Raw genomic sequence first — 19,477 nt, forward strand, 5'->3', positions numbered from 1 at the left:
GATGTTCAGGATCGGGGTAGGAGGAACATGCAAAAGCAAAGCATCGTAATTATGGTTCACTGCCAGACTACTACATTTCTGAAAAGTTTTTCTATAGAAAAATAACATGGAAAGCTGCTTTACAGTTTCAGAATATAGATCATCAGAAGTTTGAACAGTAATATCCAAAACTCAGAATGATTCCATATGGGATCATTACATCCCATTATCACCCATCTGTTACTCCTCACAGTTTTAAAATACTATATAACTATCATATTTTAAAGAATAAAAGCTATATTAAGATTAAAAAACAAGATAAAAACAAATTTAAAATGTTTAAATATCTGTAAGTTACATTCTCATGACAACTTCCTGCTTAAACGTGGCATTTGCCTAATGACAGAAGGGGCAGTGCATTTCAAATCCTGGGAGCAGCCACTGAGAAGGCCCCAAAGGGGTACAGAAACAACTTATAACTCTAGGTTGCATCTGTGGGTCAAGAGGATTAAAATAAAACAGCATTATGTATACCATACTTATGATAATAAATATAAAAATAATTGCAACTAAAAATAACACCCAGATAATATTTTGCAACCCCTTTGGGGTTCTCACTCTCCCAACACTCAATTGAAGTGGATGTCCCCTGGTTCTGGTATTGTGTGGGTGGGGAAAAGAGTTTCCCTCTATCCACTTTATCCATCCCCTGCATAATTTTATACGTCTCAGTCATGTCTCCCCTCAGGTGCCTTTTCTGTAGATTAAAGAGCCCCAAACGCTGTAGCCTTTCCTCATCAGGGAAGTGCCTCAGCCCAGTCATCATTTTAGTCACTCTCTTCTGCACCTTTCCCACTTCCACTATGTTGTTTTTGAGATGCAGCGACCAGAACTGTATGCAATACTCCAGGCGTGGCCCTACCAGCATTTTGTACAATTGCATTATAATGTTGGCTGTTTTATTTTCAATTCCCTTTTTCATGATCCCTAGCATGGAATTGGCCTTCTTCACTGCAGCCGTACACTGGGTTGACACTTTCATTGAGCTGTCCACCAGCACACCAAGATCTCTTTTCTGATCCATCACAGACAGCTCAGTCAGAACCCATCAGCTGATAAATAAAATTTTGATTTTTTTTTTTACCCCAATACGCATTACATTACATTTTCTCATATTGAAACACATTTGCCATTTTGCCACCCATTCTCCCAGTTTGGAGAGATCCTTCTGGAGTTCTTCACAATCCCTTCTGGTCTTCACCACTTAGAAAATCTTCGTGTCATCTGCAAACCTGGCCACCTCACTGCTTATCCCTGTCTCCAGGTCATTTATGAACAGGTTGAAAAGCACCAGTCCCAGGACAGATCCCTGGGGCACACCGCACTTCACCTCTCTCCATTGTGAAAATTGCCCATTGACACCTACTCTCTGTTTCCTGATTCTCAACCAATTCTCAGTCCATAAGAGGATCTGCCGTATTTATTTGTTTGTTTGTTTGTTTGTTTCCTGCCTATCTGGTTTTGCAACCACTCTAGGCGGCTTACAAACACATGGAACAACAAATAAATATAACAAAAAAGAAATTATTTCATCAAATATCCAGTTCTTCAAGATGTAGAAGAGAAAATAAAAAATAAACCAAAAAAGAAAAGAGAAGAGGAAAGGATCAAATATGAAAACTGGAGGGAAGGCCTGCCTGAACATCCATGTTTTTAATTGGTTTATAAAAATACCCAGCGAAGGGGCCACATGAATCTCCGGAGGCAGATTGTTCCAGAGGTGAGGAGCCACTGCCGAGAAGGCCTGACTGGAGTTTTCTCAGCAGCCTTTGGTGAGGGACCAGGTCAAGCACCTTCTGAAAATCCAGATAGACGACATCCACTGGTTCGCCTGCATCGACATGCCTGTTGACCTTTTCAAATAATTCTAAAAAGCTTGTGAGGCAAAACTTGCCCTTACATAAGCCATGTTGATTTTCCCTCAGCAAGGCTTGCTCTTCTATGTGTTTTAAGATTTTATCTTGGATGAGGATTTCCACCACCTTCCCTGGAACAGACGTTAAGCTAACCGACCTGTAGTTTCCTGGGTCCCTCCTCCTTCCTTTTTTAAAGATTGGCATGATGAGCTTTAGAGAGATGTATTTTTGCCCAATAAAAACAGTGAATGAATTTGACAGATATGCTGTTTTGGAGAATACCACATTGCTGTACAGATACTGAGATGACATACATGAGTTGCTAGAAGGAAACCACTCATATCCAGGATCCAAATTGGGTAGATAATGCCTAAGTTCTTTCTTAGCCTCTGACAGGCTCCATTGTAGGGCAGGGCCGGGCCAAGGAGGGCTGCTGAGGATGGCAGGAGGGGGGAAGGGAGGCTTCTCCCATGGGGAAAGGATGATGGGAGGGGGAAGGTGGGCTTGTGGTTCACAAGCGAGCCACTTCATTTCCTGGTGGGGGCTCCAATGTCAGCAGAGGATGGAAAAACACATCTCCCCTCCTACTCCCCGCTCTTCTTGCCTCCCCCCCCCCCCCCGAGCTGGGAAGATGAACAGGCCTGAAAACTCAGAAAACAGCTTAGGGGGGTGCCTGGGTTCATCTCTGAGCCTGGATGCCCAGGAGGCTTTTTTCTTGGTCCCTCCACCTTTGCAAGTGCGCTTGGTGGGGAAGGAGGAGAGGGACTTCTCTGTCGCTGCTCCCAGACTCTGGAACTCTGGAACATGGGAAGCTAGGCTGGCCCCATCTTTGTTGTCCTTTGTCAAGCAGGCAAATTCCTTTCTCTTCAGCTAAGCTTTTCCTTAAAGACTGGTGGTATGTGAGGGCTTTTTTAAAATGGATTGTTGTGTCCTGTTGTTTTAAATGTGTTCTAAGAGTGATTTTAGTTACCATTTTAATACATATTGTTTGTTTAATTTTCTTTTAATATTTGTATACTTACTGTTTTAGCTTTAAATACTGTACTGTTTTAGTGATGTAAGCCGCCTTGGGTCCACTTGGGCAGAAAGGCGGCACTGAATTATTTTAAACAAACAGTTCTGCACTCTCTTTATTGTCAAGATTGAAACTGCCAGAAATTAGTGGTACTAAAGTTTGCAGGTCACACTTCTAAAAAGCAATATTCTTTCTTTCTTTCTTTCTTTCTTTCTTTCTTTCTTTCTTTCTTTCTTTCTTTCTTTCTTTCTTTCTTTCTTTCTTTCTTTCTTTCTTTCTTTCTTTCTTTCTTTCTTTCTTTCTTTCTTTCTTTCTTTCTTTCCCCAATGTTGGCAGCTCCATTGCAACACAGCACAGTAAACATCCTTTAAAAATTCTTCTCTGGCGATCCTTTGCTGACAACCTGCATTGTAGGAAGCAGGGAAGCCAAGGCAACCCTTATAAGCTCTTCTGCACACCCCAGCCAATACCAGCCTTGAGGTTCCCGCCTCCCCCTCCCCCCCACAACCAGCCCTTCTGTTGGATTCATTTAATTTAATTTCTTTCGTTTTGGAGCACACACATTCCTCCCCATGCTTGGCTAAGCCCAGCTTGTTGCCTCCTTCCTGCCCTTTCTGGGCATTTCCACTCCAAGCATCATGGGGTGAGAAAAGAAGCTGAGGGGGACCGCTTTCCCCTGCCTTGGGACAGCCGCAGCACTTCTGGAAGGAACCCCTGACTGCTTTATCCAGACAAAATAATTCTATATGCTTTACACAGGAAACATTCTTAAAGTTCTAACCAAGAACAAGTGAATGTCATTTCAGCTGCTAGTGCACACAAGGGGGGAATGCCATTCATACTCTGTGGGTTTTTATAAGCTGGCCTTAAACTCATACATTTCAACAAGATTTTCCACAGACTTGATGGTTTTCCCTTCCGTTCAGGATCAGGTGCACAGTTTGGGCCTGGTTATGGATTCAGTGCCGACCATGGAAAAACAGGTCTCTGTTTTGACAGCTGCTGCTTTTCCCCCACTTTGGCTTATTACCTATCTGTGCCCCCATGGGATTGCAACAGGAGGTCCCTAAGAACACTGGGGTTTCAAAATTGACTACTGTAATGCACTCTGTGTGTGGCTTCCTTTAAGGCTGACACTGAAGCTTCAAGAGGTCCAAAATATGGCAGCCAGACTAATTGCTGGTGTGAAGAAATGTGACTGTATCGCCCAAATTCTGGTTTGCCTGCTTGGGTTACTGGTTCACTTCCATGCCAGATCCAATGTTTTGGTCCTAAATGGGTTGAGACCTCATTAATTCTCTGAATGGTTCCTGCCAAGTTTGCCTGCCCGTCTGACCAACTCCTCACAGACCTCTTGCCTATCGACATCTCAAGAGGTCAGGAAAATGTCAACTAGAAGCTGGGCCTTCTTAGCTGTGGCGCCTTCTCTGTACAATGCACTGCCGTGGGAGCTACACCAGTTGCCCTCCCTCCATGCCTTTAAAAAGCAGCTTAAGCAGGGCTTTTTCAAGAAGCTTTGGGGGAAATTGTCCCCGAATGATTGAAATAGAGGAGAAAGAAGGAGGGACATACAGTATGCCGATCAACAAATTTTTTTGCTGCCTGTCACGGATATGCAGCGTAAGGTTTTATTTTTGAAAATGTTGCTTAGTGGGGACTTCTTTGAATTGAAATGGCTTGAATTAGGACATCTACCTGGCTATGTTTTTGGAGGGAGAAAATTATGTCTTTTCGTCAAGTCCAACGTCCCCTATACATTAATACCAGAATTTCTGAATCATTACCTGGTGTCTGAAACATTGGCAGCATCTCTGATTCAAAAATGGAAAAAGTAGCAAAGATTAAGTTCAGCTGGAACCATCCTAAAGCCAAAAAGAAATAAAGTTATAGATGCATCCTAATCATTGTGGGAAAACCACTAGGGGTCAAGAGACAAAAGGGAAGTCATTAATGATTTCTGAAAATCAATGCCACTGAAATGATATTACCAGGAGCAGCTATTTTTTGAAATTAAAGATTTCTCCTGTACCTCCAATGGCTTCTCCACAGTGAAAGGGATCCCAAGGAAGTGTGGAATCTTCATGGGACAGGGAAAGAATTACCCTTTCTATATGTTCCTTTGCAGGCGTAAATTCCTGTTTTTTGTTCAAGGTTCTTGCTATTTCTTTGGGAGAATTAGTAAGAACTGGGAAACTTCAGCAGCAAAGGATTCCCTTGTCCAATACTAGAGCAGAGTTTTCCAAGAGAAGCTAAGGTGGTCCATCAAGTGTACAGTAGTGTCACAAACACCATCTAGAACATCTGCATGGAAATTTCGCATGCCCAAGGGAAAAAGGAGTGTGCTTCCTATGGGAAAAACCATTTGCCTGATTTCTGAAGTAACACACTGACACAAAAGACTGTATTTTATGGACATATATACAACAAAACCCATCACTATCACACTCTGAATTGTGGGGATTAAGGAAATATATACAGTATAAGATTGTAACCTTATAGGACCTGTAAAGGTTTCAATATCCTCTAAGAAAAATCTCCGATTAAAAGCAGGTTTATTATTAGGGACATGGTGGCGCTGCGGGCTAAACCGCAGAAGCCTGTGCTGCAGGGTCAGAAGACCAAGCAGTCGTAAGATCGAATCCACGTGACGGAGTGAGTGCCCGTCGCTCGTCCCAGCTCCCGCCAACCTAGCGGTTCGAAAGCATGCAAATGCGGGTAGATAAATAGGGACCACCTCGGTGGGAAGGTAACAGTGTTCCGTGTCTAAGTCGCACTGGCCATGTGACCACAGAAGATTGTCTTTGGACAAAACGCTGGCTCTATGGCTTGGAAATGGGGATGAGCACCGCCCCCTAGAGTCGAACACGACTGGACAAAAATTGTCAAGGGGAACCTTTACCTTTACCTTTACCTTTTTATGTAAAATGAGACTCCATGGGGAATTTTGGGAAAGGAGCACTGAGGGATTCAATGGAAGGCCAGAGCAACATGTGGCCCTCCAATCACCCCTTATAATGGCTCAGGCTGGTGGCAGCTGTGGACTGACAATATCAGGAGAGCCTGAGGTTTCCTGCCCAGGGGCTATAGCTTACCCTCTTGAAAAGCAGCACTGATTCCAAAGGAACCAGTCAATATAAACCCTGTTATGACTAAGAGGTCAAGTGAATTAATATTGCTGCTCCAGGCACCTTTTTTGTCCTAGCTGGCGGTGGATGTCAGTTGAAACACATGGAATTCCTAGTTAGACAGGAGATTGCCAGACAAATTGGAGGTTTTTCTCTCTCCTGTCATCCACAGGAAACAAAACTAGCCCATCTAGTAACCAAATGCAGAAAGGTTACAGTACAAGGCTCTCTCCTTGATGTCCTTTCCATAGAGGTTGTATTTTGCCGCAATGTAGTTGAGAATGGCTCGGGTCTGCACCATCATCCCATCCATTTCTACCATGGGCACTTGCTGGAACAGGAGGATACCATCTTGTAAAAGAATGAAAATTGGAGAAAGAGAGATAAAAAAAGGAAGGAATTATTAGAATGCCTGGATTAGGAACCATTTTCTGAAACCAGATGAAAAATAAATTTGTTTAACTTTCTGAATTACTGCCACGATAGGGGCTTTCAAGGAATATTCACTTAACTCATCCCTTGAAACAGACTCATTGATTACCATTGTTCAGGGCTCCTTGATCATCCAAGAAGCAGACCAGAGGGAAGGTTTCTTGACGTCTTTCTGCCCATCTAGGGATCAGTCCACACTGACTAGTTCCCAGAATCTGAACAGGATATAACGGCATTCGACTAACATGAATGAAAGCTTTGCCCTTAACTTGAACTGGAACAGTATCACAATTTAGTAGCACAATTCTGTAGCATAATTCAGAATCACATTGTAAGGTGTGACAAATTCTGTAAGAATAAATAAAATTGTTTTTGAATGCTATATATCATCAAAACAGACCCCACCAAACATTCTGATGCCCTGCTCACCCTGTTGTAATTTTTGCAGGTCTGCTTTTGTTTGGAGATATTGTTCTTCAAACTATGAAACAAAAAAGTAAAAAAGGGTCTCATAAAGTAACTGCACATTCCCAATCCCTTCTGCTTTTTCCAATTTTCCAACATCCTAATGTTTGATAAGAACTATTGGTGCCTCGAGTAGCAAACTTAATTCATTCCGGATGATGGTTGTGTAACTCAAGTTGGTCATAGCTCAAAGCACTATTTCCCATAGGAATACATTGAAAAGCGATTAATCCATTCTGGCCATTTTTTTTGTTGTATCTCAAGGCCTGGTTGTATCTCAATGCATTCGTTCTCATGGAACTACTGTAAGGCAAAAGCGGTTAATAGTGACCCTAATAGGGTCAGCGGACCCGCGCAGAAAGCTGCGAAGTCCCGGGGGGGTCCGGGGGGAGGGCAGGGGGAGCGTGCCTTTCCCTCCAAGGCCAAAAGAAGCCCGGAGAGCGAGGTCCGCCCCCGTCCTTTCCATTTCCTCCCGTCAGGCCTCTGAGGATCCTGCGCTGGTCCGATGGGCTCAAACCCTGGAGTGACGTTGGAGCCGCGACCGGGAAGCGACGGGGGCCCGCCTGCAACCCACACACCCACCTTCCATTTCTCCCCCGCGTCGTCCTCCCCTCTCGGGAACAGCCCCGCACCCACCCACCCCGCCTGGGCTCTGCCGCCCCGCCCGGGCTCTGCTGCCCTCCTTGGCCCAGCCTGGCAACCCAGGCTGTCACTGGTCACCTCCTTTCCGTCCCCACTTCACAGAACATTTTGGGGGGGGGTGGGGGGAAGGGGAAGAGACTGGAGCAGCTGGGAGAAAGACAAGACGGCAGACTTCTCACAATACCATGAAAGAGGCCGTGCACTGGTGCCCTGAAGGGCTCTTTAGAGGCCCACAAAAGGGATACGCCTGGAAGCGCTGCCTGTGCTGTGCCTGTGAGGGACCTGCTCCTCTTCCCGCCGTCCTGCGCCCACACTGACTAGTTCCCAGAATCTGACCAGAATGTACAGTAACTGCATTTGACTAACACTGAATAGAAGCTTTGCCCTTAACTTTAGCAGCCTCTCATTTTAGTAGTGCAATTCTGTAGCATAATTCAGGATCAAGTTGTAAGGTGTGGCAGCTTTTGTAGGAATAAGTAAAAATGATTTTGAATTACTGTACACAGAGAGAGAGAGACAGACAGACAGAGCAACAGAGTGGTGCCTTGACTTACTCCCCTGCCTTTTTCTGGTTGTAACTCGAAATGGTTGTAAGTCGAAGCACAATTTCCCATAGGAATGCATTGAAATGCAATTATTCTGTTCCGGCCGAAGAAAACAATCACGACAAAAAAACAGCACTGCAAAACCATCGGAAACGTGATTAATCTGTTCTGGCCAAAGGGAAAAAAAGAAAAGAAAAGAAGGCAAACCATGCAAGACCCTTCAGAAATCCAAAAAAAGCGAGGCAGAAAGCAAACAAACTGTGCAAGACCCTTCGGAAATGGGGAGGTGGAACAAAAACAAACAAACCCGACAAGACCCACCGGAAATGGGAGGGAAAAACCCAAAAAGCAAACAAACCCTGCAAGACCCATCGGAAATGGTGGTGGTGGGGACCAAAAACACACAAACTGCAAGACTCATCACAACATAGAAACAGAATCCCACCACCCAGCCCAAAACCACGCTGCAAAACCCACCCAGAACAGTTTTTTAAAAGTAGAAAGCAGCACCTTACCTTACCAGGCAGTCCGAAGCCACCTCCGATCGCACTCACTCTAAACGCTGGGGTGAAAGAGCTACAAAGAAGCAGCTTTTTTGCCACCAATGGCTAGCAGTTTGAATTCCCTCCCTTTTTTCCCTGCCTTTTCCTGGTTGTAACTCGAAGCTCCAGTCACAAGTAGAAGCAAAATTTTGCAGCCATAGCTCGTCATAACTCGAAACGGCCGTATGTTGGGATGTGTAAGTCGAGTCACCACTCCGCGTGCAGGTGTGTGTGTGTGTGTGTGTGTGTACACACTATTAAGTATTTTGGTGTCATACTCACCCTTCTGTAACTTTTCAAATTCTGATTTTGTTTGAAGATATTGTTCTTCAAACTATGAAACAAAAAAGTACAACAGGCTCTCATAAAGTACAGTGGTGCCCCGTATAGCGAGGTTAATCCGTTCCGGATTAACCCTCGCTATACGGAATCATCGCTAAACGGGTAGGGGAAAGGTATTGGAACGCATTAAACTTCGTTTAATGCGTTCCAATACCTTAGTTACTTACCCGTTCAGCGAGGATTCCAGGTGCCGGCAGCCATTTTCGCGCCTTCGCTAAGCGAGGGCAGGGCGCGAAAACGGCTGCCGGCAGCCATTTCCGGGCTTCCGGCGGCCATTTTGGAACCACCGATCAGCTGTTCGGCGGCTCCAAAATGGCCGCCGCAATACCCGATCTTCGCAATGCGGGTTTTCCCCATTGCGAAGATCGGGTATGTTTCCGTATAGCGATCCCGAAAAAGGGATCGCTATACAGAAACATCGCTATACGGTGCACTCGTTAAGCGAGGCACTACTGTAACTGTACACTCCAAAACTCCTGAGTTTTTCTTAATTTCCAGACATCCTGATGTATGATACCATGCACATTGGAAACCTCTTGCTGATGATCCCATTCATAATTACTTCTGCATTTCTTGAGAAAGGGATACCCTATCCATGTTTTAGAAATTTTTTAACTGGCTTTGAATTAGTAATGTGCCACCAAGTCGGAACCAACCTATAACAATGCTAATAGGGCTTTCAAGCAATGACATGGTTACACTATGATAACGAATCAGGAAATGGATCAGGAGGTTTGAAGTCAGTTTAAAGTCATGTGGTAGTCACATTATTTTTCAGTCAGTGTGTGCATCCTCCTGAGTAAACTTTTAATCTATTTTAAAAATTGTGTTGTATATTGGTCAAGGGAGTTATACAAGCTTTTAGAATTGTTGCATTGCAGTCTCTGTCCTGCATCCACCAACTCTCATGCTGACTGCCTCTCACAGCCACTTGTCACTATTGCTGTATAATTTTTATTATTTTTAAATTTTATTTCAGAACGGGATAGCACTAGATCAATATTTGAGACAGAAAAAACCCAGAATGGATTGCAAGATTTTCTTGCAGTTCACACACACACACACACACACACACACACACACACACACACACACACACACACACACACACACACACACACACACACACACACACACACACACACACACACACACACACACACACACACACACACACACGGGGAGGGGTGGAGAAGGAGAGGGAGCAACAGAACCAGCAGCCAGGGCTGGCCAGAGGCAAGGCACACACTGGGTGGCAAAGAGGAATTGACCACAGAAATTGACAAATTTCCACAACTTTTAAGCTTGTGAAGGAGGGACAGCTTTCCCCCATCCAACCTTTCTCTCTCCTTTGGCTCTCTCTTCTGAGAGAACAGCTATATTCCTCTTCTTCTGGTCCCCTCTGGCTTCAGTTGCAAACAGGAGGAATGAAGGAAGGTTGGGGAGAGAGTAGAGAGGCTCTGATACAGGTGAGCCCCCATGCCTCTCACAGCCATTGGCCACTGCTGCTGGCAGTGTTATTTTAAATATTAGCTTTATTATTTCAAAGTTGGTCAGTGCTAGATGAGTATTAGAGGTATACGAATATGAATACCCCCCCCCCACAGGTGGAGGCAACGTCCACTCGTTGTTCTGCTGCTGCCGCCCTTCCTATCGCTCTGGAGCTCGCGATGGAGTAGCCAGTCTTCAACCTGTCAGAGAGGCTCATCATCCTGCCAGGAGTGCCTAATCCACCATGAGCTCCAGAGTGCTAGGAAGGGAACGGTGAGTGGTCAGTCTGGCCCCAGGGGGCTGGACCCTCATCATCTGCACCTGTGGGGGGAGGGATATACGTATTCCAATACCCCCATCTCTAATCAGTATTACAGACAGAATATGTATTGATTTAAAATAAACAACCCTCTCATGACTGGGGAAACTAATCTCGCTTTCCAACAAAAAAGAAAACATGCTGCCCAGGGAAAAAGAAGCCTTCCATAGGGAAGGAATTACTACCAGCACCAGGACTACCAGTGGTGATCCAAAGCAGATTTTTTTTAATATTAGAGTCTAGCTCACCTACTTATCCAGAGACTCATAATAGCCAAATCAGCTACCATAGGTAGTAAGTTTACTCTGACTAATGTTACAGCTGACAGCTCAAACAGGCATATAACAAAAAGTTGATATGGAAGCTACTATATTTGTATAGTACCAATATAGGGATTTGGGTGACGCTGTAGGCTAAACTGCAGAAGCCTTTGTGTGCTGCAGGGTCAGAAGCCAGCAGTCGTAAGGTCGAATCCACGCAACGGAGTGAGCTCCCATCGCTTTGTCCCAGTTTCTTGCCAACCTAGCAGTTCGAAAGCATGCAAATGCGAGTAGATAAATAGGTACCACCTCGGTGGGAAGGTAACAGTGTTCCGTGTCTAAGTCACACTGGCCATGTGACCACGGAAGATTGTCTTCGGACAAACGCTGGCTCTACGGCTTGAAAAACAGGATGAGCACCGCCCCCTAGAGTCGGACACAACTGGACTGAAAAATATCAAAGGGAACCTTTACCTTTTTTATATTGGTATAAAATTAAAAGAGAGATTGGGGGAAGGAACCCCCATTCTCCGCTTCCTATCCTAGACCTTCTCATGGTATCAGTTTTTTCCGACCCTTGCTACTTTGTAGCATAGATGCAAAAACCCCATGTAACGCCCCTTTAACTTCATGTCAACAGTAACAAAGACAATGTAGGACAGAGTTTTTGCCCAGTCTGGAAATGGCCTTAGGCAGACATCATCCATGGAGGGAAGACAAACCTCAACTCCAGCTGCAGCCAACAGCTACCTTACGGGTTCCATTCGGTCTCTTCCATAATAGTAGAGAAGCTTCGGTTTCCCAGCCATGCTGTCAAGCTTGTCCTTTCCTAGTTTGATAAAAATACAGTGGGGTCTCTACTTAAGAACGTCTCTACTTAAGAACAATCCGACTTAAGAACAGCTCCATTTGCTAAATTTTGCTTCTACTTGAGAACAGAAATCCAAGATAAGAACAGGAAAGAAAACCTTTCCTGCTCTTTTTTTAACCTTAGGTCATCTTAGGTTAAAAAAATTTCTCCCCCTAGTGGTAGAGTACGTATTAACCAGCTTTGCGTTAGTTCCTATGGGAACTAATGCTTCAATGTATGAACACACTTCTACATAACAAAAAAAAAAAAAAAACCCAGCCAGAACGGATTAATTGGTTTTCAGTCCATTCCTATGGGAAATTTTGCTTCAACTTGAGAACGTTTCAACTTCAGAACACCATTCCAAAATGGATTAAGTTCTTAAGTAGAGGTTCCACTGTAGTTTCTATGGACGGAAAAGAGCAGATACGGATTAAATGGTTGTCAATGCATTCCTATGGGAAATGCAGATTCAACATAAGAACTTTTCAACTTGAGAACCACCTTCCAATACGGATTAAGTTCTTAAGTAGAGACCCCACTGTAAGATCACTTTTCAAAAAAAGAGATCAGCACATATATGGAAAAACACTCAGCTGTATACAATTTCAAGATTCTAATCCTTCATTCTCTTGTTGGATTATCTTGTTGCATTATCTTTCTGGGAGACACCCCACATCTCACTCATGAATCATCATAGATTTACCACAAATGTACTCTCATGTCACCTAAATCTCTGGCATCTGCAAAGTTTCAGATTAACAGAAAACAAACAATATGTCTACTTTCCAAAGGCAATCTTTCAGGATGTCTGTTGAAGACAACCTGAAAGCGCTTGAACCATTTTAGCAGGAGAAGAGCTGAAGGCTGATGTTCTCTCCAATTTCCTTCTTTTTAAGGAAAGGAGGTAACTCTTGGCAAGTCATGAACTGTAATAACTCACTAGGTCCTGCGAGTTGACTCTTTTTCAGTTATAACCTCCAAACCCAGGAAGAAAAGAACAGCAAAGTAGTTTAAAAGAGTCACATCCAACAGAGCAACGGGTGGGGAACTTTGCCTCCCATGATGCTTTATTACTGGCAAACATGAGAGTTAAAGCTCAAAGGGTCGGCTGGGATCTTAAGCTCAAATCGATATAGAAATTATTTTAAAAAGTTAATACTAAAACAAAATAAATAAATGGGCCACAGTGGACAACTCTGTGTAGCAGGCTTGTTTTCTAATTAACTGGTGAAAATCCTCTTCAGTATCTACACCAACGTTACAAAAATGGATTGTGGCAGTGAATTGCCTCACATTAAGAAATCGCTGTTGGTTTTATCTGCCCCACAATGAGTTGTGTAACTTAATACACAACAGATAAAATGTGTATTGATTTATTAGCTTGATGCACTTCTTCACCATAAGAGATTTCATGCGCATTACACCAAGAAGATTTTGGCCATTATAGCAAACTTCTTTGTTTTAATAAAATAGACTGTGGTTCTTTAAAATAACTAAAAAAATTCTGAGATATGTTATTTACACATCTGATTTGTACATGACTGAAGAGGGTAGTAACTCCCAGAAGCACTGCATGTGATCTGCATGTCATACCAATGTCTCTGGATTGAGGAGCAAAGGTCTATTACACAAAAGCTAAAGTGTAGATGGGGTCTGGATTAATAATAAGCCATTATTTATCTAGCTGAATATATCTATACATAGTACTATGCGCAACTATTTTCAATTACAAGCTTGTAGTGAAGTTCTTCAAAGAAATTCACTTTAGACAGAGTTTCAGAAGAGGTACCAGTGTTGGTCTGTGCTAACATATCAGGCAAAAACAAATGGAAACTAAAAATAAAGAAGCTAAAAATATTGTGACAGTTTAAAGACTAACTGCTTCTTCTTCATCTTAGGCATCCTTCAGTCTCCAGAGACTATGGTAACGTGCTCTAAACAGAGAACTAGGAACAGTGTCTAGTGTAGCTGAGAAGGCCAATTCGAGAATGATAATCCCTTCCACATTGAAGACAAATACAGTCTGTCCCCTGTCCAGCTCTCTGGTTTTGCTGTTATCGGGACTGCCTCTTTACCTCGGCCTGCTGGGCAAGTGTCTCTTTAAAATGGGAGAGGCCATGATGCACCCCTGCCTCCAGGTTTCCCATCTGTTGAGGTCCATTCCTAAGGCCTTCAGATCCCACTTGCAGATATCCTTCTATCGCAGTTATGGTCTCCCTCTGGGGTGATTTCCCTGCACTAATTCTCCATACAGGAGATCTTTTGGAATCCAACCATCAGCCATTCTCATGACATGCCCAAGCCAACGTAGATGGCACTGTTTCAGTAATGTGTACATGCTAAAAATTCCAGCTCGTTCTAGGACTGCTCTATTTGGAACTTTGTCCTGCCAGGTGACACCAAAAATGTGTCAGAGACAATGTGTTCAGCTTCCTTTCCTGCTGTGCACAAAGGGTCCAGACTCACTGCAGTACAGGAGTGTACTCAGGACACAGGCTCTATAGACCTGGATCTTGGTATATGTTGCCAGCTTCTTATTGAGCCGTACTCTCTTTGTGAGTCTAGAGAACATGGTAGCTGCTTTGCCAATGCATTTATCCAGCTCAACATCTAGAGATAGGGTGTCAGAGATTGTTGAGCCAAGGAACATAAAGTCATGAACAACCTCCAATTCTTGTGTGGAGATGGTAATAGAGGGAGGTGGGTCCATGCCCTGGCCCATGACTTGTGTTTTCTTCAGGCTGATTGTTAATCCAAAGTCTTGGCAGGCCCTGCTAAAACAATTCATGGGTTTTTGGAGGTCTTCAGCAGAGTGGGCAACAACAGCTGCATAATCGGTGAAGAGGAAGTCCTGAATGCATTTCAGATGGACTTTGGTCTTCCCTTCAATCTAGAGAGATTAAAGAACTTTCCATCTGATCTAGTCCAGAGGTAGACAACATCTGTTTCAGTTCCAAAGACATGCTTCAGCATGACAGCAAAAAAGATCCCAAACAGGGTCGGGGCGAAGACACAGCCCTGTTTCACTCCACTTCGGATGTCAAAGGGATCTGATGTTGAGCCATCAAAAACTACAGTGCACTTCATTTCCTCATGAAAGGATCTGATGATATTAAGGAGTCGAGGTGGACATCCAGTCTTGGGGAGTATTTTAAAAGGGTTGTCCCTGCTAACCAAATCAAAGGCCTTTGTAAGATCGAGGAAGGCCACAAAGAGTGGCTGTTGTTGTTCCCTACATTTCTCCTGCAACTGTCTGAGGGAAAATACCATGTCGGTGGTGGATCTATTAGCTCGAAACCCACGCTGTGATTCTGGATAGAGTCTGTCTGCAAGTACCTGGAGTCTCTTCAGCACAACACAGGCAAGCAGCTTCCCTACAATACTGAGAGGAGAGATCCCACAGTAGTTATTGCAGTCGCCCCTGTCTCTTTTGTTCTTATACAATGTGATGATGTTTGCATCCTTCATGTCCTGTGGTACTCCACCTTCCCTCCAGCAAAGACAAAAGATTTCATACATCTCAGTGGTGATGATCTCTTTATAGCACTTCAGCAGGGATTTTATTCTTGCCAGGTGCCTTGCAAGGTGATGGAATCCATGGACACTTTTATTTCTGCTAAAGTTGGTTCACTGTCCAACTCTTCCAAGACAGGCAGCCACTCAATGTTATTTAATGCTTCCTCGGTTACGACATTCTCTCTGGAATATAGCTCAGAGTAATGCTGCACCCAGCGTTTCATCTGCTGTGCTCGGTCCTGGATTATCACACCTGTAGCAGACTTCAAAGGAGCAGGTTTCTTCTGTATTGGACCTAAAGCCTGCTTGATACCGTCATACATTCCCTTCATGTTACCTATGTCCACTGCTACCTGTATCTGAGAGCAGAGCTGAAGTCAATAATCGTTAGAACATCTCCTGGCAGCCTGTTGGACTTTGCTACGAGCAATTCGAAGAGCCTGTAAGTTGTACTCACTAGGACAGGCTGCTAGAGCTCTCTTTCTCGATGGCTGGCATCAACTCTTCCAAATGTGTTTCGAACAAGTCTGCCGTCTTTTTGGTCTTCTTGCCAAATGTGGACAAGGCAATGTTATAAACAGCGTTCCTGAAGTGTCCCCATCGTTCAGGTACATTTGCATCAGCCAGGACTGGAAGGGTTTCCTCAAGCACTTGGGCAAATTCCTCTATTTTAATTTGATCGCAAGTCTTGTTGATGTCAATATGTGGTCTTCCTTCCTTTTTTGTGTGATACAATCTCTTTGTTCACAGTTTTACTCTACTACACACCAGGAATGATCAGTATCTCAATCAGCACCCTGATAACTGTGTGTGGTCATAATACTAGGAAGGCTAGAGTATCTAGTGAGGATCAAATTGAGCTGATGCCAATGCTTTAATCTTGGATGTCTCCAGGAAACTATGTGTTGAAGCACTGTATTAAAGAACATGTTGCTGACACAAAGACCATAGTGACAGCAAAACTCCAACAAGTATTGACCATTTTGTTCAACTTCCCAGTGCCAAAACAGCCTAGACAAGTGGGCCAAGAGTTGTGATCAGCACCAACGTCTCTGAGAATGAACAGTGATTCTCTCTCGGGGATTTTTTTTATAGTAGGTGCCAGATCATTGTAGAATTTATCTTTGACTTCTGTTGTAGACAACAGTGTTGGTGCATATGCACTAATGAGGGTGACCGGTCCGGTTGATGAGTGGAGCTGCCGAGATAGGATTCTCTCACTCCCCACAATAGGTGGAACAATGGATCTCAGCAGAGTATTTCTGACTGCAAAGCCAACACCATATTCATTGAAATTGGACTTTTCCTTTTCCTAGATGGGCTGCCTTCCACCTACCTGGGATTAACTGCTTAAAGGCTAGCAATTAGTCTTTAAGGTGCCACAACACTTTTGTCTCCTAACTGGCTTCAGGAGTTTAACAAGTGAAACTGCCCTCAACACATGAACAAGGAAGTGAGAGGTTTTTATAGGAATTGTTCCATTTCATCACCCATTTCTTTCCTAAAATATCAGTTTGAATGGAGCAAAAATCTAGGGGATGCTTGGTGTTTCTTCACAGTGAGACTCCCTGAAAAACTATAACCACGAATAATATTATGAACAGCTCACCAGTTCTTTGAACTGGAAATTTCTGGGTTCATCACATTTCTTCAATGTGCTTTCCTGGAATGAAATTACTGGAAACTGACAGCTATTTGTAATCTTTTCATTCCAATCTATAGGCTGAACATAAGGCAGAAGTCTCACAGCATGAGAAGGTAAATGAAGCAAGACTTGTTTCTAGAAGGAGTCACTGAACAATTCCTTTAGTGTTTTTTAAAGGTAATCTCTTTGACAGGTCCAGTTCTACCTCTATGCAGACTGAAGCGAGTCTCTGCAGCACCTTTGTAGAAGTGCATTGTCATGGTGAGGAGGCTTAGCGGCAGTGGGGACATTGACACAACTGCACTTTGCACTTAGATCGAACTGGAACATGAGGAAATAAATGTGTGTATTAGCAGGACTCCTTTATTTCAAAGAGAAACGCTAACATCTCTTTAGCACTATGCCACTTTTTAATATTTGCTCCCCAAAAAGGAAAATCACCAAATAGGTGATAACATTAAAAAAAAATTGTCGCTCAAAATACTGGTTTCATGGGTATGACAAAGAACTCCAACATTGTTATGTAAACATCATGGTCCACAGGTGTCTTGGAAATGCAACCATTTAAATAAACATGATTCAAATAGCAAGCATACTCTCTGACATGAGCACCGCACTTTAAAGAAAAAAACTGATTAAAGTTGCCCCAAGGGAATGCACACAGGGATTCAAATACCATGTGACGGCCACATTACTTTAAATCCATTTCAATAAAACCACCACATATTTCAAACTATTTCACTAGTGTAACCACACCCTTAGTGATATGCCCAGTGATGCTCTGGCCTCTGCTAGCAATCGGCATGCTAGAGATCACCTTCATTCCCTTTCCCTTGAGTTCATTTTCATTTCAAGGCTGCCTTGTTTGTGACAGAAGGTTGTTTGGGGAACACAGAACCTGTTCCTCTCAGATGTTCTGGGCAGAGGCTCAAGGCTGTTCATCTGGTGATAAGAATATCCAAGCTGGACAACCTCCCTTCACCCCCACAAAATCACAGACCCCTATTTTACTGAAAAATGCCTATAGATTACCAGATATATTAATAAAATATTTGGAGAGAGGACATTGCATATGCAACAAAGAAATAAACCTATACTGTACATAAGATCGAGGACACAGTAGAATTTCTCAGTTAATCTGCATTGGAATTGCCCTGTTGAGCACTTATGACCCTATGAAAATATTTCCTGGAAATAAACCACACTGAACTTTAAAGAGGTGTCTTGGTGTATGCACAGGTATGCAGAACTTTAAATGAAACAATAGAACCTTTATTGTTTAATTGGTCTTATAGGCAAGGTTTGAAGGTTATAAATCAACAGATGATAAGGATGGCTTGGAAAAAAGAGGTGATCTTTTTTACATCAAGATACTGGTTCTTCTGTGCTCTGTACAGTAAGGTAAAGGTAAAGGTTCCCCTTGACTATTTTTATCCAGTCGTTTTCGACTCTAGGAGGCGGTGCTCATCCCTGTTTCCAAGCCATAGAGCCAGCGTTTTGTCTGAAGACAATCTTCCGTGGTCACGTGGCCAGTGGGACTTAGACACGGAACGCTGTTACCTTCCCACCGAAGTGGTCCCTATTTATCTACTTGCATTTGCATGCTTTCGAACCGCTAGGTTGGCGGGAGCTGGGACAAGCGACAGGCGCTCACTCTGTCGCGTGGATTTGATCTTACGACTGCTTGGTCTTCTGACCCTGCAGCACAGGCTTCTGCGGTTTAGCCTGCAGCGCTACCACGTCCCTGCTCTGTACAGTACTAGACCACCTATAAAGGCTGATCTCTCACAAAGATCTTCAAGCAATGTAGCAACATAGTCCTACCCTTAACTGTCAGGGTATGTGTCAAAATCGCAAGTGTTAAAACAAATAGTAGTAAAACAGTATTGAAATAATTGTTTATTATTATTATGTAGAATGATTTTATCATGTAGAACGCTGCAACGTGTTGACATGACTAGAAGGATGGTCAGGCATCAGACTCACTGATCTGACAAACAGAAATTTGACTCAGTCCTCAGCCAGTATTGCTAGAATCCACTTGGGAATCACTAAATTAAAAGTGGAGGGTAAGAAAATGAGAGGGATAGAGGGAGGGATAGAGGGAACACAAGAGAAGAGTTTTGGTGTAGGTATATGGGAAATGGGTTTTTTAAAGCTTCATGCACCTCTTGCTTGCTTTCCAAAGCTAAAAAGGAGCACCAGTAGTAGTAAAATAATGGCAAAATAAGTAGTCACTTACTTTGAATATAAATGACAACTATCAAAATGAAACCTAGCTTCTGGTGCTCACTAATACCAAACAAGGTTTAAACCTTTCTTCTAAGGTTCTCACCTATGGCTGCTTCAGGCCACTCGTACAGTACTTGCTACAGCCAGATCTCTCTGCC

Source organism: Pogona vitticeps, chromosome 1 (assembly GCF_051106095.1).
Source record: "Pogona vitticeps strain Pit_001003342236 chromosome 1, PviZW2.1, whole genome shotgun sequence".
Lineage (NCBI taxonomy): Eukaryota > Metazoa > Chordata > Lepidosauria > Squamata > Agamidae > Pogona > Pogona vitticeps.